Below are 24709 nucleotides of genomic sequence, written 5' to 3'. Positions count from 1 at the left end.
AAGAAAAGAGAGAAGATGAAAGCAGTAGCAGAAGTCCTGGAGACTGGAACAGTTACGTACCACTGGGACTTGCCTTTTCAACTCTGCACACAACATAAAAAGAAATCTTGTCTGCAGTAGATTCCACAGAGAGACCAGGAATGCTGAAAAAGTTGAGGCTTTTACTCTCTCAAAGTATTGCCACAGCTAGAAGAGGAGTGAGAAACACACACATACATAGAGATAAATATAACAAACTCATGAAAATTGGGTGAGAATTGCACTATGTTATACTTTCGACATCAAGTATTTCTGACTCCTCATCAATACTGACAACAGACTGGAATTGTAATGAAGTAGTCATAGGACATACAAAAATGGAGTTGAGCAACTATTGAGGACCTGGTTTCAGACATGTCCCTGCACCACTGAGAACTTGAAGTTTCTGTGAACTATACCAAACCCAAGGATACCGGCTGTTTTTTAAAACAACACCTGCAGTCTCTTCAATAGACGGTGCTGGGAAAACAGGACAGCTACAATGTAACAGGAGGAAATTAGAACGTTTTCTAACACCATATACAAAATAAACTCAAAATGGATTAAAGACCTAAATGTAAGACTGGAACCATAAAACTCCTAGAGGAAAACATGGCAGATCACCCTTGACATAAATCATAGCAAATTTTTTTGGGATCTGTCTCCTAAAGCAAAGGAAATAAAAACAAAAATAAACAAAGGGAACTTAATTAAACTTAAAAGCTTTTGCACAGCAAAACCACTGACAAAACCAAAAAACGACCTACTGAATGGGAAAAATATTTGCAAATGATATGACCAATAAGGGGTTAATATCCAAAATATATTAACAGCTCATACAACTCAACACCAAAAACACAAACAAACCAATTAAAAAATAGGCAGAAGACTGAATAGACATTTTTTCAAAGAAGACATACAGATGGCCAACAGCCACATGAAAAGATGCTCACTATCGTTAATCATCAGAGAAACGTAAATCAAAACCACAATGAGATATTACCTCATACCTGTCAGAATGACTATCATCAAAAAGACCACAAATAACAAATGGCGAGGATGTGGAGAAAAGGAAACCCTTCTACTCTGTTGGTGGGAATGTAAATTGATGCAGCCACTGTGGAAAACAATATGGAGGTTCCTCAAAAAACTAAGTAGAACTATCATATGACCCAGCAATTCCACTCCTGAGTATATAGCCGAAAAAACCAAAAACACTAATTTGAAAAGATACATGCACCCCAATGTTCATAACAGCATTATTTACAATTGCCAAGATATGGAAGCAACTTAAGCATCCATCAATAGATGAATGGATAAAGAAGATGTGGTATATATGTATAAAGAACTCAGGTAACTAATTGTGGCCTTTCAGTTTTTTGCCTTTATAAGCCTCCTTCATTTTGTAGTCAGGTAGAACACAATATAAGAACTTCTTGAATCTATGTCTCCCGAGCTGCCGTCCTAACATACCCCAAATAAACACCTTTTTATTTCACTCAGATCTCTGTTTCTGAAATTTTGGTTAATAATACAAAATGGCCTGACTTCAGAATGTGATTCAGATGTTCTACACTTCCCTTAGAGGTGGGTTTCATTTAAGTGTTTCAGCCAAATCAAAACTTCGGGGAAAAAAAAGGGAAGGAACAGAAACTGTTAAAATACAGGAAATGCTAATAGACTACTCTTACTTTCCTAGTTCATAACTTTTCTTGTATAAAACTAAAACAACAATGAAATGAATGATTACATTTAAAGGCTGATCAATGATATTTTTTTTCACTAAGGTTTGAAATGCTCATTTGGGACTGCCAGGGATGACAGTCTAGGGAGAATGTCAAAGTTTCTGCCCTCCTGACTTCTTACCAGAACTTGTGGGCTCATTTGCTGATCTAATCCTTAGATGTGCTGAGCTATCTCAACACTGCCATCCTGCCATTCTCTTCCTCAAAAACTCTCATTTCCTACAAAACCCCTCAAAAATACACTTTCAATTTCATTCTCTTGCTATTTCCCTAAATCTCACTAAACTGCAAACTCCTTGAGAGCATGAAATATGACTTGAGTTTGTATCCACAGGGTCTAACTTATGCCATTACATTTTAAATAATTTGATGCAAATTACATTTTAAATAAATAACTTGATGTGCCCTCCCTGAATGGATGATATATCAGTAGAGGCATAAGAATATTTCCAAAGACCTAAGGTATTTTCTGGACACACCTTGTATTTTCAAGCTTCTTGAGTTTTTATTTTGATCTCTGATTACTTTACCACCTCTAACCATTACATCTTCCCTCTATCACTGTTATCCAATATGAAAATTCTATTCAGTTTTAAGGTCAAGCTTAATAATAAATAGCACTTATTGAGGCTGTGCGATATACCTGTCATTTGCATAATTATATGTAATTCTCAATGTAAGCATGTTATTAAAAATGGAGTTTTATTATTACAATCATAGTAATCTATCTTCTATAGCAGTACATCTCAATCTATCTGGATTATAGGCCCTTTGAGACGCTCCATAGGGGAACAAAACAGTTATACATATTTTCAATGTAATTTCTTTAGGACTTATTCTTAAACAGAACGAGTCCCCTGCTTAAACAAATTTTGAGGATACACCTTTTGCCCCCAAAATCGAGAAAAAAATAATCTTACATTTGAGAAACAATTAAAGTGTAACCATTTGAAGTCAGTACACTGTGAATATATTTCATGTGAATAGCTGTTTCTTTGTTTTTGTGATTTTACTTCATTCTATTTCATTTATTTGTGGGCAATTAACTTCAGTGCCATCCTAACACTAATTTTGTATACAAATTCTGTGAAAAAAATTCAGATGCCCAGTTTCTAGATCTCAACGTTCTGCAATGTTTCAGAAGCAGCATTTCAAGTCTCAGAGTTTTGGTCCATCACTTCTCTGAAACTACTCTGGCCAAAGTTACAATACCTTTGTTACTAAAGACAAAGGACACATATTTTTTTCTCATACGGTAACTTTTGAAAGTGTATTTTACTTCTGGTTTTTACTTCTGCTCTCCAGAGTGCACAGCTCTTAGCTTATGGGGAGCAGCTACCTTAGATTTTCTCCTACACTGCTCTCACCTGCTTTCTAATCTCTTAAATATCTTGCTCATTGGTATTCCATGATAGCTCTTTTCTCTCTTTACATCCTCACCATGGCTGGCTTCATCCAGATGAGGTTTTCTGATTATTTAAATGTTTATGACTCCATCTGGTATTTATTTCAGAATGGAAATTGGCTATGTCAACATCTAAGTTTATGGAATAAAATTCTTTTCAGTACCTGTAGCACTTGTCATTAGAGTTCATATGTTAAAAAAATGGTAATTTAAATGTGTGGAAAATAGATTGCTCAAAATATAGGACAATTAGCAATCTATTAAAATAAATATAGATTTCTATCTCAGGTCATACATAAAAATAAATCTTATATGGATTGAACATTAAAATATTAGAAATTATGACTGAGTCATATAAAAATAGATAAAGCTAAGGTTAGGTTTCTTTTATAAATGGTGAAAGAAAGAAGTTTAATTTTTAAAACCTCATTAACAACCTTATTTACTTTTAGAGTAATTATTTTAAATTGGTAATTTTAAAGCACTGACACAAATAGAAGACTACTATTTAGTACTGAAACATATTTGTAAATTTGAAAATATTAAGAAGATTCATATATTTGGTGCTCTTTATTTTAACACAATCATGTCTGTCTTAATTTAATAAAATGTATTTCAGTGGCAATTATATGTTACTTTTAAGAATTTGAAGAAATATGTGATCACAACACATATAGTAAACAAGCATAATAATTGCTTTACAATAAATATCAATGATGAAAGTTTTAAAACTATTGATCTATAAATAAGATGATTATTTAATAAATACCATGCTCAATAATCATGTGCAATGCATATCTTCCCATTAAACACATTAGTGGAAAGAAATAGTCTAATATTCTACAGCAGTAAAATATTTTCAATAGTTTTGACCTTGAAAACCTTTCAAGCGACAAATTTTAGTAAGATCAATAAAGCAGACAGATAAAAGTAGAATTGCTTTTGTATCCATTCAGCCAGTTTATGTTTTTTGGTTGGAGCATTTAATCCATTTAAATTTAAGGTAATTATCAATATGCATGTTTCTATTACCATTTTCTTAATTGTTTTGGGTTTATCATTGTAGGTCTTTTCCTTCTCTTGTGTTTCCTGCCTAGAGAAGTTCCTTTAGCATTTGTTGTAAAGCTGGTTTGATGGTGCTGAATTCTCTTAGCTTTCACTTGTCTGTAAAGCTTTTAATTTCTCTGTCAAATCTGAATGAGATCCTTGCTGGGTAGAGTAATCTTGGTTGTAGGTTTTTCTCCTTCATCACTTTAAATATGTCCTGCCACTCCCTTCTGGCTTGCAGAGTTTCTGCTGAAAGATCAGCTGTTAACCTTATAGGGATTCCCTTATGTGTTATTTGTTGTTTTTCCCTTGCTGCTTTTACTATTTGTTCTTTGTATTTACTTTTTGAATAGTTTGATTAATATGTGCCTTGGTGTGTTTCTCCTTGGATTTATCCTGTATGGGACTCTCTGTGCTTCCTGGACTTGATTAACTATTTCCTTTCCCATATTAGGGAAGTTTTCAACTATAATCTCTTCAAATATTTTCTCAGTCCCTTTCTTTTTCTCTTCTTCTTCTGGGACCCCTATAATTCTAATGTTGGTGCATTTAATGTTGTCCCAGAGGTCTCTGAGACTGTCCTCAATTCTTTTCATTCTTTTTTCTTTATTCTGCTCTGCTGTAGTTATTTCCACTATTTCATCTTCCAGGTCACTTATCCATTCTTCTGCCTAAATGTAAGGCCAGACACCATCAAACTCTTAGAGGAAAACATAGGGAGAACACTCTATGACATAAATCACAGCAAGATCCTTTTTGACCCAGCTCCTAGAGAAATGGAAATAAAAACAAAAATATACAAATGGGACCTAATGAAACTTCAAAGCTTTTGCACAGCAAAGGAAACCATAAACAAGACCAAAAGACAACCCTCAGAATGGGAGAAAATATTTGCAAATGAAGCAACTGTCAAAGGATTAATCTCCAAAACATACAAGCAACCCATTCAGCTCAATATCAAAAAAACAAACAACCCAATCCAAAAATGGGCAGAAGACCTAAATAGACATTTCTCCAAAGAAGATATACAGATGGCCAACAAACACATGAAAGAATGCTCAACATCATTAATCATTAGAGAAATGCAAATCAAAACTACAATGAGATATCATCTCACACCGGTCAGATGGCCATCATGAAAAAATCTACAAACAATAAATGCTGGAGAGGGTGTGGAGAAAAGGGAACCCTCTTGCACTGTTGGTGGGAATGTAAATTGATATAGCCACTATGGAGAACAGTATGGAGGTTCCTTAAAAAATGAAAAATAGAACTACCATACGACTATTGGGCATATACCCTGAGAAAACCATAATTCAAAAAGCGTCATGCACCAAAATGTTCATTGCAGCTCTATTTACAATAGCCAGGACATGGAGCAACCTAAGTGTCCATCAACAGATGAATGGGTAAAGAAGATGTGGCACGTATATACAATGGAATATTACTCAGCCATAAAAAGGAATGAAGCTGAGTTATTTGTAGTGAGGTGGATGGACCTAGAGTCTGTCATACAGAGTGAAGTAAGTCAGAAAGAAAAAAACAAATACTGTATGCTAACACATATATATGGCATCTAAAAAGAAAAAAAGAAAAAAAATAGAAGAACCTAGGGGCAAGATGGGAATAAAGATGCAGACCTACTAGAGAATGGACTTGAGGATACGGGGAGGGGGAAGGGTAAGCTAGGACAAAGTAAGAGAGTGGCATGGACATATATACACTACCAAATGTAAAATAGATAGCTAGTGGGAAGCAGCCGCATAGCACAGGGAGATCAGCTCAGTGCTTTGTGACCACATAGAGGGGTGGGATAGGGAGGGTGGGAGAGAGGGAGATGCAAGAGGGAAGAGATACGGGGACATATGTATACGTATAACTGATTCACTTTGTTATAAAGCAGAAACTAACACACCATGGCAAAGCAATTATATTCCAATAAAGATGTTAAAAAAAAAAAAGTAGAATTGCTTTGGTTTGGGTAGGTTTTGAGGGATAGAGCCCCAGATACTTGTAATATGCAAAGCATGCTTGAGGAAACTTGAGCTCTGAGGAATGCAGTTCTACTTTGAAAACAATCATTTATACCTCAAATTCATCATTTTCTAACATTATTCTAGCAGACCATTAGTTACTTTTACATATCACACCAATAGCTTTAATGCCTGACCTCTTCTCTGTGTTTATATTTTCATTCATTAATATTAAATAAATTCTCTCTTCACTGAGAAGAATATTTCACTTTAATTAAGGAAACTGATGATTTTATAATTGCATAATGTGTACATGTAATAATTATATTTTATGACACAAAATAGCAAACAGTAATAAGGTACACTAAATACAGCATAACAGGACATATTTTAATGTTATAATTAGAAAAAAAGTAGCCCTCAAGTATAGACTTTCAATTTATGCATATCATTGTGTATGAAGCCAAGTGATGAGTATCCTTGGCATTCTCCAAAAGCCAAATGATCTTTTCAGAGATTTTTATGCTACCAACATCAACATTTTTAAAAAAGAATCTTCATTATCTTTTTACTCTAAATTCTGTCTTTTTGTGTCACCATATATATTCTACTTAGATTTGGTTTTTGTTTATGTGAGTAATTTGAATGAGTAAATTCATTAATATTAAAATTAGAGACACATATAATGTTATTTCTTACATTGTTTTCCTTATTAAATTATTTTATTTTCTAATTTTTGTTGTACTTTTTTCCAGCTTTATTGAGGTACAGTTGACAAAAGTTGTATACAATTAGGTTATACAATGTGATTTTTTAAAGGGGTTCAACATGGTTTAATATACATATACTGCATTGTGAAATGATTACCACAATCAAGTTAATTAACACATCCATCATTTCACATGGCTACCATTTGTGTGTCTGCATGTGTGTGTGTGTGTGTGTGTGTGTGTGGTGAGAACCCTTAAGATCTACTCTCTCAACAAATTTCAAGTGCACAATACAATATTATTAACTACAATCACCATGCTATACACTAGATCCCCAGAGTCGAGTCTCATTGCGAGCTGCCCCGTTCTCCTACCCTACGAGGGGCACCTCGCAGGAGTCTGAGAAATCCTTTTCCAGACTTCTAGAATGGAGACTGAAGGGTACCCGGAGATACAAAGAAACAGAAAAATCCAGGATGATGAAATATTAATTATTATTTATAACTAAATTTATATATATATAAATTATGTATTTATAACTGGAAGTTTGTAACATTTTACTAACATCTCCCCAGTTCCCCAGCCCCCAACCCCTGGAAACCACATTTCTACTCTTATTCAATGAGCTCGACTTTTTCAGATTTCACATATAAGGGAGATCATGCAGTTTTGTCTTTCTGAGAGACAAATGTAACTTTATATATGCAGGCTTAGAAATCACCAAGACCAGTCCTACAGCTTTGTAGATGAGCTCACAGAGCCTCAAATTACTTTGACATCTGCTCAAATCATACAGGTAAAAACTGAGAAAGGCTGTTAATAATCAGCTAGCTTCTTTTGCAATACTTAGAATTGGGACTTCCCTGGTGGTGCAGTGGATAAGAATTCACCTGCCAATGCAGGGGACACAGGTTCGAGCCCTGGCCCGGGAAGATCCCACATGTGGTGGAGCAACCAAGCCCGTGTGCCACAACTACTGAGCCTGTGGGCCACAAGTACTGAAGCTCTCATGCCTAGAGAAGGCCCATGCACAGCAACAAAGGCCCAATGCAGCCAAAAATAAATAAATAAATAAATCTATTAAAAAAATACTTAGAATCCTTAAAATTGCTATCATTTGGCTAAACTTCTAAAATATTGCTGGCACTATTTACAAAATATCATCTTTAGAATATAAAAAGTCACCATTGTCCTAAAATACTCTGTGTAACTTACAGCATTCAATCACCAAATATCCAGATTAACAAATTAACTTTAAATATATTAGTGTAAACTGTCATTTGAATCATGTGTTTACACTATGGAGACATAACAACAACTTGTTTCCATTCCATTGATTTTATTTCCTGCCTTAAAAATGGTTTCCTTTACTTTTTTTAAGACTGAGAGTAGAAACTTACACTCTCCATTGCTATTTGTAACCAAAACCAAAATTGTTTCTGGCTCATGGCTTAAACCCAGATTTGCCATGGATATGAAATGTATGTTTAAGTGATTTTTATGGTGTCTCTTTTTTCATGTAGTCTTTTCATCATATGATGATAAAGTCAAAAATTCAGAAATATGAAAATTAATGCTACAGATCAATAAAGTAGTATTTAGTAGGAGTCTATTGTGCATATAGGAATAGTCTGTGAACTGAGAGCTTTCAAATTCAAAACTGATATGGAGCTCACGGGCATGACATTACAAGATGGCTTATAGGATGAAAGTGAAGAAGTTGTTTAAGCTTTACAATGATTGGTCATTACAATAGGGGTTTCCAGATGGCAGGAGATTTGTTGAAAGGGATTATCTCATACTATTTTAGGACGAGAACTTAAGTTTCTTTTATGATTATCAGAGGCATTTACGAGAAAGAACCTAAGTTAATTTTCATCTATATTCATGAAGTAAGCTAGATGTAGTTCGGTTCACATGGCTTAAATGGTTCTGTCTGCTCAGGGAATTTTGAAGTCTGGTCTCCATTTTGTATTTAATTTCAACAATACTGACACCTGAAGAATAATTATTCAATAGCCATGAAAAAATTACCATAGGCTGGGTCTATTATATTTCCTGATGTTAATCAGGCACTTTGATCAATTAAATTTTCCAGGAAATTGATAAATTAATTGCCAGGAATTTGATAAATATGTGAACAGGGAGTCTGTTAAGTAACTTGGTAATTATCCCTGGTATACTATGGCAGTAGTTTGAAATAGCCTTAGACAATTTATAAGTGTCCCAAGAAATTTTCCAAATATAATGTATTCATTTGATATATTTTAAATGGTTATAATTTGTTGCATTATGTAAATAATTAGGATCCAGTTATTTATGTGGTTTTAAATTCCATTTTCTATTTTTTTATGATAGAAATTTCCCTATCACCTTGAAGGAAATTCATTAATGCAATGTTACTAGAGGACCAATAATGATTATTTATTTATAAATGATGTAGAATATACTAAGTACTTATAAAACAATAAGACCCAGTGTCTCCTAGCATGTGGCTAAATGGTAATAGTGAATGAAGTATAGTTACATGTTCTAAGTAAGAAAATAGTTATTTAATTGCCAAATAAATGATTTGAATTCTGCAAATCAAATTAATACTCCAAATAATATCTATAATCACAGAGCTAAGTATAAACTCTTCCTGCAAATAGCTTTCATGTCACCACAAAAATAGATCAAATTTAATGTAAAAGCAAACACAAAAAGAATAAAATTCAAATCAACACATTGTCATATGATAAGTGTTGTTTTGATAAAACTAATTTGCTATCCTCAACAATTATGGTATTCATTGCTGTGGCAGAAAAGCTTTGGAGTCTGCCCTCACACCAACAAGTGTTGTGTAAAAATTTAATTTTCCTATTACTTTTCACTTATTTGAGCTGCTCAGGGGTCATAGACCCCTACAAAGTAGGAAGATTCACAATTTCAACATGCATAAAGAGGGGAATTTTGCTATTATAAGGAGAATAGAAGGAGGTGCAGTGATATCACAATGAGATTTAGTTTTATTTTGATTTTCAGCAATTGACTAGACTTGGTTATGCTGACATATGCCTTAAGTCTAACGAGTAATTTGGTAAATGCTTATCACTTATATATGTACAAATATAAAATATTAAAGCAATTAGCAAACTGACAAATTATAATGATATTTACTGTCTAATTCCTAAGACTAATTTTAAAATAAACATTTTTTGTTATAAAAGCATTAAATCAGTGCCTTAAAGCAATAAACATTTAGATTGAAAATGAACATCATTGCTAGCATAAATGAATTAATAGGCAAATCAAAAATGGATATTTATCAGGGCATATGAACATAAGTGAATGAATTTAGAAACTTATTTCAACCTTTAACCTGTATGGTATGTAAAAATTCTAGCTATGTTTTAGTTATCTAAACAGTGATTTATAAAGAAAATCAGGAAATTGTGTGAAAATAAAAAAACAGAGCAGATATCCACTATAATTCAAACTTTTTTTAATATAGATAAGCTTTCCCAGTTAAAAAATGATTAGATTCTGAAAGATTGTTGATAAGATGATTTCTTCATAAACACAAATTAAAACTATATAGCAGAGGTGACATACTGTGAATATTCAAATTGATTAAATTTGCCTCTTGTTTTTTATTTTTGCTTAGTTGAAAGTTAGTAAATAGAGAACTTTGATTATATAAAGAAAGATATAGAAATTCATTCCTTGCCACACCGGTCTCACTATTTTAAAATAGTATAAAATAGTTATACTGTATTCACTAAAAGTTTTATGCATATTTATATTTATATATTTTTACATATACAAATATATGTTTATATATATTTAAATATATATAACTATATTTCCAAATTTTATAATAGAAACATTTTATAATGTTTTATAATTTTGAATTATAATTTTGAAAAATAATTTATAATTATTTATAAATTATAAAATTTATAATGTTTGAATTTTATAATTCAAAACCTTTAAAACGGAACTTAGTAATCAAGTAATATATATTAGCTTTGCTATTGTTCAACTATAAAAATTACTTTAATTTTTACCCTACTCTACTATCTCTAGCTCTTATCTGTAATGGGAAAGCACTTGCATATTACTTCTAAAGCAACACTTTTTCCAATGGTGTAAACAGCAGGTATTACCTTTAAAATCATAAAAATGAAGGTGAATCATAAAAATCTCTGTCAATTAAATTTATGCAAATTAATTATTTTAAAGAAAATCAAATAAGACTTTCAGAAATTCCATAAGTTACAATAAGATTAGCCATGCTATTCCAAAGTCTCTAAGAAACCACTCCTCTGACCAAATCCTCTATTTTTTTTGGATCTTTAAAGACTCTACTTCAGACAGTCTGTTTCTCCTTTTCATCAACTCCTTGTGTTTAAGAGACTTTAGATGGTACTCCTTCTAGTGTTTTTTCACTTGTGAAACTAGAGGATATTCAATTAGTCTTAATTGCTGGCTGTATGATTATCTGGTCAGCAAACTAGCTAATTAAGAATTGGACATTATTAAGCATTCACATATCCTAATCTGTCCATAAGAGAAAAAGAACATTTTACTTATTATGCATTAAAACTGTATCCAGATCAACCTCAGTACAAAATTTTTTTTGTATTTGGAGGTATAGACCAGTGACTTACATCTTTTAAACCTAAATTTTCAGAGTGAACAATATCTAGCTATCAGAATTATTGCAAAGTTTAAAGACATATGTGAAACTTCTTTGTCAATATCTATGTGCCATACAAAAATATTTTTTAAATATAAATAAGATGAAATCAGACATCTGTGCCCTAATTTAAAGAAATTAAATACATGAAAATCCAAACACATAAAACAGAGACTAGCAACCAAAATTTTATAACATAGCATTTTTCATTTTTTAAAGACAGTTCATATTATGAGAAAGATGAGACAAATATTTTTGTTTTGCTTTTTAAATTTTTATTTTATAGCTGTAGAAGTGACAATTCAGAGATTGTTACTTATTAAAGGTCACAGTGTACTAAGTACAGGGGCTAAGACTATGATTTAAGTGTTAGTAGCATTTCACAATTTCCTTTTACTTCACAAGGAGAGTTTACATAAATGTTAGTGTATAGGGTAACATTTAAATGAGTAAAAATAAAGTTGGAGTCAATATAAAAGAATTGCTACTCTATTTTCTTCTTACAAACCCCACCCTATCTAAAAAAAAGTAAAGAAACTTCCATGTTCAAGGAAACAAGAAAATAAATCATAACTTCAAAATGCAAACAATGAAGGAGATCTTCATTACACTGTAAAATCTATACACACAGGAGGAAAGCAAATTAGAGGCAATTCATAGCCCCCTCGTCTCTGAAACTGGCCCAGACTTATTTGATACTGTCCTGAAAAATGACAGGATTTAGGAGCATAAGGAAAACCATGGGAGGATAGAGAATGTCCCCAATGGCTCCAGTTTCATAATGCAGAACAAAAAAGAAGATAGAATTGCAAAAGTGATGTCACCTACGTATTCTGGAATTTAACCTTCTAATCCAGAGTGTGGTGAAAGCTGAGAGAAGATGAAGGAGACGATACATACAGAACAGAAGGGAAGGAGAAGATACTGCAGAGAGTAGGTGTGCAGAATAGAGTAGCAAATAAAAGAGGAAACCTCAAGAAGCAAGTTTTAAAAAGTTAAAACAATAAGCGGAGCCTGGCTGAAAGTAGGTAAGCAACAAAAAAACTAGATCAAATACCAGGGGCACCTCCAAAGTACCAAGAATGATGTGGCAGAAGAAAATATTTCACTGCCACTGAAGACACACAAATTATTCAAGGCCTAGAAATTCAAAATTTAGGCAAGGCACAGAGTTTTGTGACGAGAGTGCTACAAAAGGGCTTTTCCTCACTAGTGTCTAGTACATGGACTTCACATGCTCCAAGAGCAGCTTCATACAAGCATCATGCTCAGAGTGATTATCTGGCTGAAACAAATGCAGGGACACAGCAGGAAAAAAAGAGACATAGTTCACACTCCATGAAACCCAGGAAGTTCAGAGCACAGATCTTAAAAGGAAAATGCGCATATTTATTGCATGACATGGAGATGAAATTCAGCCTCGAGTGATGCCTGGTAATGTTGCCGGATGCTATATCAAATTTTAAAACTTCCATATAGAAAGAGTGGTAAATTCCCTTCGCTGAGCAGGAATACTGTATGTAAAGGTGGATTTATTTTTCTTCCAGATATGGAAATTTCAGTTGCTTCATTAACACTAAATATGCCAGATTTCTGAGAGAACTGAATCTAAGATTTCTCTTTTTCTCTCATGCTATCTTTCTCTGTTTTCGGTTTTTAAGATGTCTCTGAGTCTCTGCTTTGTTCTTGGGAAACAATAACATGGGCCTGGATTGTACAAAAACCAGTCCTGAGTTCTGGGAACATACTTTTGCTTTTAATAACTGCTTTAGGTGCTGGGATATGTTTGCATTTTCTCAATTTTATGTGTTTAATGTTGTGTTGATGTTATGAGTGGGACACTTGAGAAATGTGGGGTTGGTTTGATTCAAACTCAAAGGACCTGAAGAAATTGACACTTGTTTTTGTGGAAGGCAGCTGATGTTGAACTTGCTAAAGGAACCCAGACTCTCCCTGGGCATTAGGGTAGAACTTCACTTGTTGGAGATGAAAAAAAAAACAAATTGGCTAGGAAAAATATTTGGTTTATTATTCCTTCGAACTAAACCTTAATGAATTTGAACTTCCCTTGTTTCAGGTATAAAATTCAAGGAAAATACAATTATATCAGCCTTGATTACTCTTTGAGATTTGGATAGTCAGAGGGGTTCATATTATCCATACGTGGAATGTGTTACATGGCTGATTAATTGTGTGAAGTACATTTAGGCTGTCCTTTGGGCTCACATAGATTCTAGCGAATTATATCAGACATGGCTTGTATATTTTGAATGGGAAATGGAATAGACAGTAAAGTTTTGACTTAGGGAGCAGCATGGTCTTGGAGTTAACTATTTGGACCCATTACAGAGGCTTCTTTTGGTAAAAGCTAAATTGCCCACCTTGGATTCAGAAAACTCGGAAGAGTAATGGATGATTGGAACAAGCCTCATGAAGGTGATACAGTACTACCCCTTCTTTTTCCCTGAAGAGGTAGACCACTGGATTAATCATTGAAACAAATAAGAAAAGAAAAATCTGGAAAGCATTAGCCCCATCCATCACTTATATTCATGTGTCCATGAAGAAATTTCCATTCCACTGTAATTATAAAAGATTAGTAATAAGAAAGTTATTTCTGTTTTCTCAAACTTTTTTCCATTTAAAACTACAGGGTGACTTCCTAAAGAATGAAGGAGAAAAGATAATTTTAGTTTCTAACATATTTTTATGAATGTGCTTGGTGCATAAAAACATATCCACTGCTTTAAAAAATAATAATATAGAAAAAATAAATAAAATTCATGCTCCAAGCAATTTCAGCAAAATCTAAATATTTATTTTTAGGTGTGTTATTTTCTTTGTATTGATCAATTTGATATTGGACATAGATATTTCTGTTTATATCATTCGACCTGTGAAGGATTTTTAAAATTTTTTTACTGAAAGGTTAAACCAAAATTAAGCAACCATAATTTCTCTTGTGTATTAGTGGGCTTCTTACGTAGCTCTTTATTATTTTAGGTCTTAAATTGTTTAAATTGCTTAACATGCTTAACTTAAAATTTTGTAGTATATTTGTGAGTGAATATCTATCGTGAATTTTAAATATATATTTCATTTTTAACAACATTACAATATATATTTTCTAGATGATCCCTCTCAAAGAACAAGGCTCATCTCTATACAAATGGAAATCTCAGGAAAACATTTTACACAGCTCTTCACATTCTACAAGCTGTGAGAACTGAAAGCAGAGCCCTCATCTGAAAACTGGGGATTAAGAAGGATATTTAGAAGACAGCCAACAACCTTTCACTTCATTTTCAACGGACAGATAATGGACTTAATGGCCCACAGTGTTACAGGTCAGTCATATTGTCTTCTTTCACTTTTCATTCATTATTTATCAACTCAGCAAACATTTTCTAAGTGCCTACCATGGGAAGACACTGTCCTAGGAGCTGGAAACACATTACTAAGCAAAAATAGAGTCTTTCCTTGCTCTCTTGGCATTTAAAGCCTTGGAGACACTGGTGAATATCACAGACTTAATTTTTATATTCAAGGATCCTATAGTCTTGTGGTTGATAGAGGTGCAGACAAGTCATTAAAAACTGTGTGATTAGCAGTTGTGAAAAAGCATTGAAGAAGTATAGAGACACACAAACACGTTACAGTGATGTCTCTTCTAGAATGGGCTTCTTTGAGAAGGTAACATGTGAATTGAGATCTGAAGAATGACTAGCAATTGTTAATTGGAATTCGGAGGTAGTCAGCCTTGAAGAAGAAAAAAAAACCAGCTTATATAAACACACATGGCAGAAAGAAAACACGATGTTTGCTTGAAATTGTAATCAGAAGGTGTTGAGAAGATAAGAGTTCGATCTTGCAGCTTCTTACAAAAGTTAACTTCATTGGGAATGCATTAAAGAGTTTTAAGGAGAGGAGTTATATGATGTATTTTTTAAAATAAAAGATCACTCCATCCACACTGTTGAAAATAAATTGGGCTGTCAGAAGTACAGTAGGAGTAATGGAGGGAAATTGAGTAAGGGACCTATGTAACAGATGGGTGAGAAATGATGGCATCTTAGAATCAGTGGTGGTAATGGAGAAAAATATCATGAATTCAAGATATTTAGGAAAAAAGACTAGCTAGAAGTTGCTGATTGGTATAGCATGGCAAGTCCTAAAGTCTGGAATCATTTGTACATTTTCCACATTCTGAACCAAGAATTAACCAATGTTCAACTTTCTCTAATATTTCAACTCTCACTTGCTGAAAATTTTTGCATTATCTGGAGAACTAGCTGAAACAGTTTCATAAAATATGGAGTATGTTAGACTTGTACAAGTCATAAATTTGGGTCACTACCGAATTCAGTCTTCTGAACATTAATTTAACTAAAATTTCTGTTTTCTGGCTAAGAACCATGTCACCTAATTAGTCTTTCTCCATTTCTGTCCACATAAATAGACAATGTCTAACCTAACAAAAAATAGGATTTATCACTTCAGGGAAGACTTTTCCTACACACAGATAGAGAACAATAGATACCCTTCTGGGTTGTTAGTTAATCTCTCTTACAAGCTCAGTGACTCAGTCCTGCAGATAAACCTCATAGCAATAAACAGTGTTCAGAATTGCACCACAGCAGAATGATAGATTGCCACATGTCATGGATACAGAGAGTTACTCCTGAATAATTGTCCTAACCTTGGCCTACAAAGCTCTACTTTTTCTGATTCCTACCTACTTCAGTGAGCTCTGTCTTTGCTTAGTTTGCTCTTTGTGCTGTTTCTTGTACATGTCAAGTTTCTGCCTGACTTAGGCTCCCCGTACAGGCTATTCTCTCTGCTGAAAGTGCTTCTGCCAGATTCTCTGTTGCCTCTCTCCCTGCTTTATTCGAGTTTCTGCGCAATATCTCTCCTTCCTGTCTCCGATCATACTATCTTTACTGGCTTCTATTACTCAATATCCTCTTACCTTGCTTATTTTTCCTTCATAGCCTTAATTAATAGCTGGGATTACTTTGTATTTCACAACTTGTGCTTGCTTACTGTGGCAGACTGAATAATGGCAACCTCCCACTTCCTGAAGATGTTTATGTCCCAATCTCCAGAACCTATTACCTTACAGCAGAAAAGGGGCTTTGCAAAGGAGATGAAAAGATGATCCTGGATTATCCAGGTGGGCCTAAAGTAATCACAAGGGTCCTTGTTAACTGGAGGCAGGAGGCTCAGAGGAGTAGAAGAGATGGTAATGGAAGCAAGAAGCTGTAGTCATGTGAGGAAGAGGTCATGCACTAAGGAATGTAAGCAGGTTCTGGAAGTTGAAAAAGGAAAAGAAACATTCTCTTCTCGAGCCTCAAGAAGGAATACAGTTCAACTTGATTTTAGACTTCTGACCTCTAATATGAGAGTAAATTTTTGCTCTTTTAAGCCATTAAATTTGTGGTAACTTGTTATAGAAGCCATGAGGAACTAATACAGTTACTTTCTACCTTCTCCACCTGAATGTAACCTTGAAGAAATTAGGGACTTAATCTTTTTACCATTATATAATTACGTATAGAACACTGTGTGCTCAAGGTAGGTAATTAATAACGACTTCTAAAATAATCAAATTATATTAGGAAATAAAATTTATAAATACACAGAGTCTAATAGACACACAAAAATGCATACATATATACGTACACCACAAAAACCGCAAGCATATACAGTCACATATCTGAAAAATACTATACTACTCTTGGTTAATTAAATAAATGCTTATGTGTATATTTTGAAACAGTTGATTAACCATTTTTAGTTCTCACAAATGTACAAAGAATGCAGGCAAGGTAAGAAATGTTAATTTAAGTATAATAACTATACCCTAGTGCATTGGATGAACCATTGTAATCAAGGAGATGACCTTCTATATCAATGTCTGGTGCCTTCTGTTGCAATGCAGTTGGGATGAAGGTAACATGGCTGTTACAGTATAAAGTGTATATTCTTTTTTTTTATTTTTAAATTTTTAATTAAAAAAAATTTTTTATTGGGGTATAGTTGCTTTACAATGTTGTGCTAGTTTCTGTTGTACAACGAAGTGAATCAGCTATATGTATACATATATCCCCTCCCTCTTGGACCTCCCTCCCACCCCCCAACCCATCCATCTAGGTCACCACAGAGAACCGAGCTGAGCTCCCCCTGCTATACAGCAGGTTCCCACTATCTGTTTTACACATGGCAGTGCTCATACATCAGTCCCAATCTCCCAATTCATCCCACCTCATCCCCATGTCCACAGGTCCATTCCCTACATCTGCATCTCTATTCGTACCCAGCAAATAGGTTCATCTGTACCATTTTTCTAGATTCCATATACATGTGTTAATATACAATATTTGTTTTTCTCTTTCTGACTTACTTCACTCTAGGTCCATCCACGTCTCTACAAATGACCCAATTTCGTTTCTTTTTATAGCTGAGTAATAGTCCATTGTATATATGTACCACATCTTTATCCATTCATCTGTCAATGGACATTTAGGTTGTGCCCATATCCTGCCTATTGTAAACAGTGCTACAATGAACATTGGGGTGCATGTGTCTTTTTGAATTATGGTTCTCTCAGGTTATATGCCCAGTAGTGGGATTGCTGGGTCATATGGTAGTTCTATTTTTAGTTTTTTAAGGAACCTCCATACTGTTCTCCATAGTGGCTGTATCAATTTACATTCCCACCAACAGTGCAGGCGGGTTCCCTTTTCTGCATACCCTCCCCATCATTTATTGTTCGTAGATTTTTTGATGATAGCCATTGTGACCAGTGTGAGGTGATACCTCACTGTAGTTTTGATTTGCATTTCTCTAATAATTAATGATGTTGAGCATTAAAGTGTATATTCTTTCCTGAAACAAAATTGAAATAAAAAAAGCCATTTTATTGCAACTCAGCTAGGTCTTCAGCACCGTTTTTCAGCAATAGCAAGGGTTTGACTTTTAGGGAGAAACAGTGAATAAACATAATTCAGAACTGAGCAAAAAAACACATTATCTCACTATTCCTGAATTTAAAGGCTGATTTTTCAGCGCTTTGGGTGAGCAGGATTAACACTGAGCCAGCCAAGAGCTCAACAAACTACTGTAGCCTGCCCTGGCAGCCTCCTACAGTGGTATCCTGGCAACCCTGGGTATTTCATTCAAGCCAGAAGCCTTATAATAGTTCTACTTTGGTCTTAAGAGTGAGATTGTGATGCACCATTTGTTGCGAATTAAAATTAAGAGGCCATAATCAAATGTAATTCAGATGCTTATATCAATAAGTGGTTTTACCTGGCTAGTTACACACTGCAACTCCCTTTGTGCACTTGTTATATAATGAGGATAATCTTCAGGTTCTTCCTTTGTCAAATAAATTCCTTACCTACACTGATGATGCGATTTCCTAGTCCTCCAATGTATTCAGCTATCAAAATAGAATAGCGAATGTTGGAAATTTACATAGACGCTGATCAGCAGTGTTCATTTTTAGAATAGCTAGAATTCAAAATAGAGCTGCTGGGGAGCTGCAATCTGCCATTTTTATGTTTGAAAGAAAGGCCTATTCATTCAAAGAGTAGAAATGAGAAATCACAGAGTAATCATTTTCTTTAAAATTCCTGGTCAGTATAAAATTGTTATGTGTGCTTTATTTTATGGAAACAATGAACAATTAAAATCCCTTTGTATATTTAGTTATAATATTTTAAGCAAAGCTGATGCAGCTAGAACTCAGAACATTTATTTTAAACACCTAAGATATATCAAACTACAACTTATCCAGCCAATATTGCCAAGAAACTGAAATCATAGTATGGTTAATAGGCAGTTGGGGAAACATAACATAAAAATTGGATTTTGAGCCTGATTTAGCATTTGGCTTGATTTACGATATTTCCAACTTTATTCGGTTACTTCTAAAATTGAAACCTATCTCAATTTAGAAACTATCACATAACAACGAAATTACTTATCATTCTGTAACCATTTTTATATTTAGTTCTATTTATCTCTTTAGAATTAAATATTGAATTTAAATTCCCATGTAGTAAATGCTTTTCCAAATTCAATTTAAATATACACTTAAGATATGGACTCATTTTGATTTTGTGTTTTCCTATTTGATTTTTCATAAAGCACATAGACATTTATAAGTTAATTAATTAAACAGTAACCTTTTAATAGGCACATTTAAAGACATTTAACATAATTTGTTATTTAAATATGCAGGTTGATAGCCATTTCATTTTATAGCTTAATAATCAGATAAAGAGTGCTGTCAGCAGGAAAGTTTCAGGAAGAAGCTTTGAAAACTCTCCTTTGAAAAAGCAGTGGGAACACTGCCAAAATTTTTCAAAACTCATTTTTTTTTCAGAACTTTGGGAATAAACCTAAAGCTTGCAACAATCTGGGGAGTACTTAATTAAGAAAAAACAGGTAAATCTCAGTAAGGACAGTGAGATTTGTGGTGTTTTAACTTGCCTTATTCCCATCACCCTCTTCCCAGCTCCATAGTAGCATTGAAAACTAACAACTCTTTAATAACAGTGAAAACCCAGAAGTCAGTCACTTGAGGTGGCAGAAAAGGGTTGGAGCTCCCTAATAGCCCCATTCCCAGATAACTATCCTGAATTTACCTGATAGTTCCTTAAAAAATTCCACTTGTAAATCTTGTCTTTATTTGATCTGACTCAGAGCTTGCCCAGTGCAAACAGCCTCTCCCCTGAGGGTGTTTGCTGAAAACAGTCAACAATAGTTTAACATCACAATTCCACTAGGCAGCAGTATGAGTTGGGACAAATAACAAAATACTTAAAAGAAAAACCTGGAGAATAAGATGACCATACAGGGCTTTGAAAAATTCTGACATATTCTTGGAAATCTAGAACGCCACCCACATGCATAAAGCTATGTATAAACATGGCTATTCAGATGCTCACAAAAGACTGGAGAAGGCTCTAAGCTTTACCTCTAGCTGACCTCCATAAATGAAAAAGAAAGGCTCAGACATAGTTGTGAACTCCCTCTCTATGCATGGAAGACATGCCCCAATGTGCACATAGAGTCTCTCAGCAAAGATTAGAATACTTATTGATTCCAGAAATTTAAGAAAATCATATCCAATCATTAGTTGACCACTAAGCTGACAGACCAGAGACTTCAGTAGCCACAGAATAACGAATCCACAAAAGTTGTTCAGGAAAGTCATTAAACAAACAGCAGCAGCAAAAACAAAAACAACAACAACAAATGGCAACAATAACAAAAATCTTTGGTTCCTAAAGTTGCCATTTTATACTATTAAAGATGTCCAATTTTCAGCCAAAAAGTTATGAGACATGTTAAAAACAAACAAAAAGCAAGAATGTAAGGCCCATTAAAAAAAGTCAACTAAAACTGTCTCTGAGGAAACTTTACTTTTTAGACAAAGACTTTAAATCTAGTATTTTAAATACCTTCAAAGAACTAAAGGAAACTATGTCTAAAGAACTAAAGGAAAGCATGACAACAGTGTTTCACCAAATAGAGAATATCAATAAAAAGAACTTAATAAAAAAGAATAAATGGCAATTCTGTAGGTAATAAGTACATAACTGAAATGAAAACTTCACTAGAGGGGTCATGAATGTGTTTGAAATTAAGTCAATTGAGACAATTCAGTCTGAGGAACAAAAAGGAAAAAAAAATAAAGAAAAAATGAATAGAACCTCAGAGACATGTGGGATAACATAAAGAAATCAACACAATGGGATTACCAGAAAGAGAGGAGTGAAAGAAAGGGTCAGAAAGAATATCTGAAGATAATAATGTTAAAAGAATCCAAAAATTGATGAAAATATTAATCTACACATCCAAGAAACTCAGTCAACTTAAATGGGATACACTCAAAGAAATCCACATCCAGACACATTAGAATCAAACAGTTGAAAGCTGAAGCTAAGAGAAAATCTTGGAAAACAGCAAGAGAGAAATGACTCATTATGTACATGGTATCTACACTAATACTGACAGCAAATTTTTCATCAGAAACCATGGAGTCTTGAAGACATGGGGATTATATATTCAATGTACCGACAGAAAAGTACTGTCTCAACTAAGAATTCTATATCTAGTAAAACCATCTTTCAAAAAATGAAAAGGGTACTAAGTTATTCTGAGATAAACAAAAACTGAGAAAATTTATGCCAGCAAACCTGCCCTAGAATAAATATTAAATAAGTACTTCAGTCTGAAATGAAAAGACATTAGAATTAACATGAAGAAATAAAGAGCACCAGTAAAGATAACTTAGGTAAATATAAAAAATAACACAAATAAATATAAGTATTTTTCTTGTCTGTAACACTTTTTCCTCTTATCTGATTTAAAAGACTACTGTAACAACTGTAGAGAGCAATAATTATAAATCTGTCTTGATGAGTATACAATGTATAATGATTGGCAATAATAGTATGAAGGAAGGGAAGAAAATAGAGCTATATAGGAGCAAAGATTTTGTAAACTATTGCTGTTAAATTTCTATTAATCTGAACTAAATTGTTACAAATTAGGATGTAATTTGTAAAACTTGGGGCAACCAGTAAGAAGATAATTAAATATTGTAGTAAAAGAAATGACAATGAAGTTAAAATGGTATACTAGAGAATATCTACTTAACACAAAGGAAAGTAGCAGGGAATAACAGTTAAAAAAACAAAAAGAAGACAAGACAAACAGAAAACAAGTGGAAAAATGACAAATTCTTATTTTATCAGTAATTATATTAAGTGTAAATAGATGAAGCATTTCAATCAAAGAGCAAACATGATCCAACTATATGTTGGCTACAGAGGACACACCCAAGTTTCTAGAAAAGAGTTTGAAAGTAAAAGAATGAAAAAATGCATTCCACATCAGCAATAACTAAAATAACTAAAAAAGAGCAGGAGTAGACATGTTAATATTAGACAAAATATACCTAAATTCAAAGACTGATACTAGAGACAAAAACAACTTATAATAATAAAAGGGTCAGTCTATCGTGAAGCTATAATTATATACATATATTCTCATAACAATAGAATCCAAAATATAAGCAGCAAATATGGACACATTTGAAGAGAGAAATAGACATTTCAACAATAATAGCTGTACACTTCCATAAGACATCTTCAATAATGGATTAAAAAACTAGGCAGAAGAGAAACAGAAAAACAAGACTTTAACAATACTATAAGACAAGATCTAACAGATATTTAAAGAGTACACCATTCAACACAGCACAATATATATTCTTCCGACGTGCACCTGAAATTTTATCCAAGGATAGACCACATGTTAGGTCATAAAGGAAGTCTTCATAAATTTTTAAAAGATGGAAACCGCACAAAGCATCTTCTCCAACTACATTGGAATGAAAATAGAAATCAACAACAGAAGGAAATCTGGAAAATTCATGAGTATGTGGAAATTAAGCAACATGCTCCTAATTAATCAATAGGTCAAAGATGAGATCACGAGGGAAATTAGAACATATTTTGAGATGAATGGAATAAAGATACAACATATCAAAACCTATGGGATGCAGCTAAAGTAGTGCTTAGTAAGAAATCTATAACTGTAAATGTCTCCATTTAAAAAAAGGAAAGGTTGTTAATAACACAACTTTCCACCTTAAGACACTAGAATTAGAAGAGCAAACTAAACTCAAACCAGATAGAAGTAAGGAAATTAAATTGGAAATTAGCAAAACAGAGAAGTGAAAAACAATAGTGAAAATCAACAAAAAAATAATAGAATTGACAGTTCAGAAATAAAGAGAAACATTTGTGGTCAAATTATTTTTGAAAAGGGTGCCAAGACCATTGAATGATAATATAATAGTCTCTTTTTTTAAAAAAATATTTATTTATTTATTTATGGCTGTGTTGGGTCTTCGTTTCTGTGCGAGGGCTTTATGGCTGTGTTGGGTCTTCGTTTCTGTGCGAGGGCTTTCTCTAGTTGCAGCAAGTGGGGGCCACTCTTCATCACAGTGCGCGGGCCTCTCACTATCGCGGCCTCTTTTGTTGCGGAGCACAGGCTCCAGACGCGCAGGCTCACTAATTGTGGCTCATGGGCCTAGTCACTCCGCAGCATGTGGGATCTTCCCAGAGCAGGGCTCGAACCCATGTCCCCTGCATTGGCAGGCAGATTCTCAACCACTGTGCCACCAGGGAAGCCCAATAGTCTCTTAAATAAATGGTACTGAGACAACTGTATATCTACATGCAAAAGATTGAAGATTGACTGCTACTTCATACCATATACAAAAAAACAAAACAAAACAAAAACAAAAAATACAAAAACAAAATCTTCAAAATGGATCCAAGAACTAAATGTAAAAGTAAAACTGTAAAACTCCTAGAAAGAAACGTAAATCTTCAAAACCTTGGATTCGGCAATATGACACCAAAAGAAAAAGGAAAACAAGAAAAGAACACAGTTTAGTCGTTCCATAATAAATTAAAAATAGAATTGCCATATGATTCAGCCAAATCCATTCCTAAGTACATACCTAAAAGAAGTGAGAACATAGGTCCACCTAGAAAAAATACATATTTTAATGTTTATAGCAGCATTATTCACAGAAGCCAAAAAGTAGGAAAAACCCAAATTTCCATCAACTGATGAATGGAAAAACAAATATGGTATATCTATGCAATGAAATATTATTCATAAAAGGAATGAACTACCAATACATACCAAAACATGGATGAACTTTGGAAACTTTATGCTTACTGAAGGATGCCAGACACAAAAGACTACATATTATATAATTCTATTTATAAAATGTCCAGAATAGGCAAATCAATAGAGAAAATAAGTAGATAAATGGTGGTCAAGGGATGGGGAAGGTGGAATTTGTACTGACTATTAATAGGTACAAGATTTATTTTTTGGATTAATGGAAATAATCTATAATTATATATGAAAATAGTTGCACAACTTTGTCAATATACTATAAATCACTGAATTTTACACTTTGAAGTTTGAATTTTATGATGTGTGAAATCTATCTAAATTTAAAATAAACAAAAAATGCTGTGATTAAATCTTAAAAGAATTCATTTATTATTTTACAATATTAAAATTTA

The 24709-nt window shown here is 33.5% G+C and overlaps 1 long non-coding RNA gene across 1 annotated transcript in view; it reads left to right on the top strand.

Annotated features, from left to right (window-relative positions):
* The first annotated feature begins 5799 nt into the window (after positions 1 to 5799).
* The window catches only part of LOC309630472, an 85026-nt gene continuing 66116 nt past the window's right edge, over positions 5800 to 24709 (top strand). The window contains exon 1 of the long non-coding RNA XR_014245687.1: positions 5800 to 14926. This is a non-coding gene — a long non-coding RNA (uncharacterized lncRNA). The remainder of the gene's footprint in view (positions 14927 to 24709) is intronic.

The sequence above is a fragment of the Balaenoptera borealis genome (genome assembly GCF_965194805.1).
Source record: "Balaenoptera borealis genome assembly, chromosome: 6".
Classification (NCBI taxonomy): domain Eukaryota; kingdom Metazoa; phylum Chordata; class Mammalia; order Artiodactyla; family Balaenopteridae; genus Balaenoptera; species Balaenoptera borealis.
Note: the sequence above shows the minus strand (reverse complement) of the source record. Positions and strands in the feature narration are given on the sequence as shown.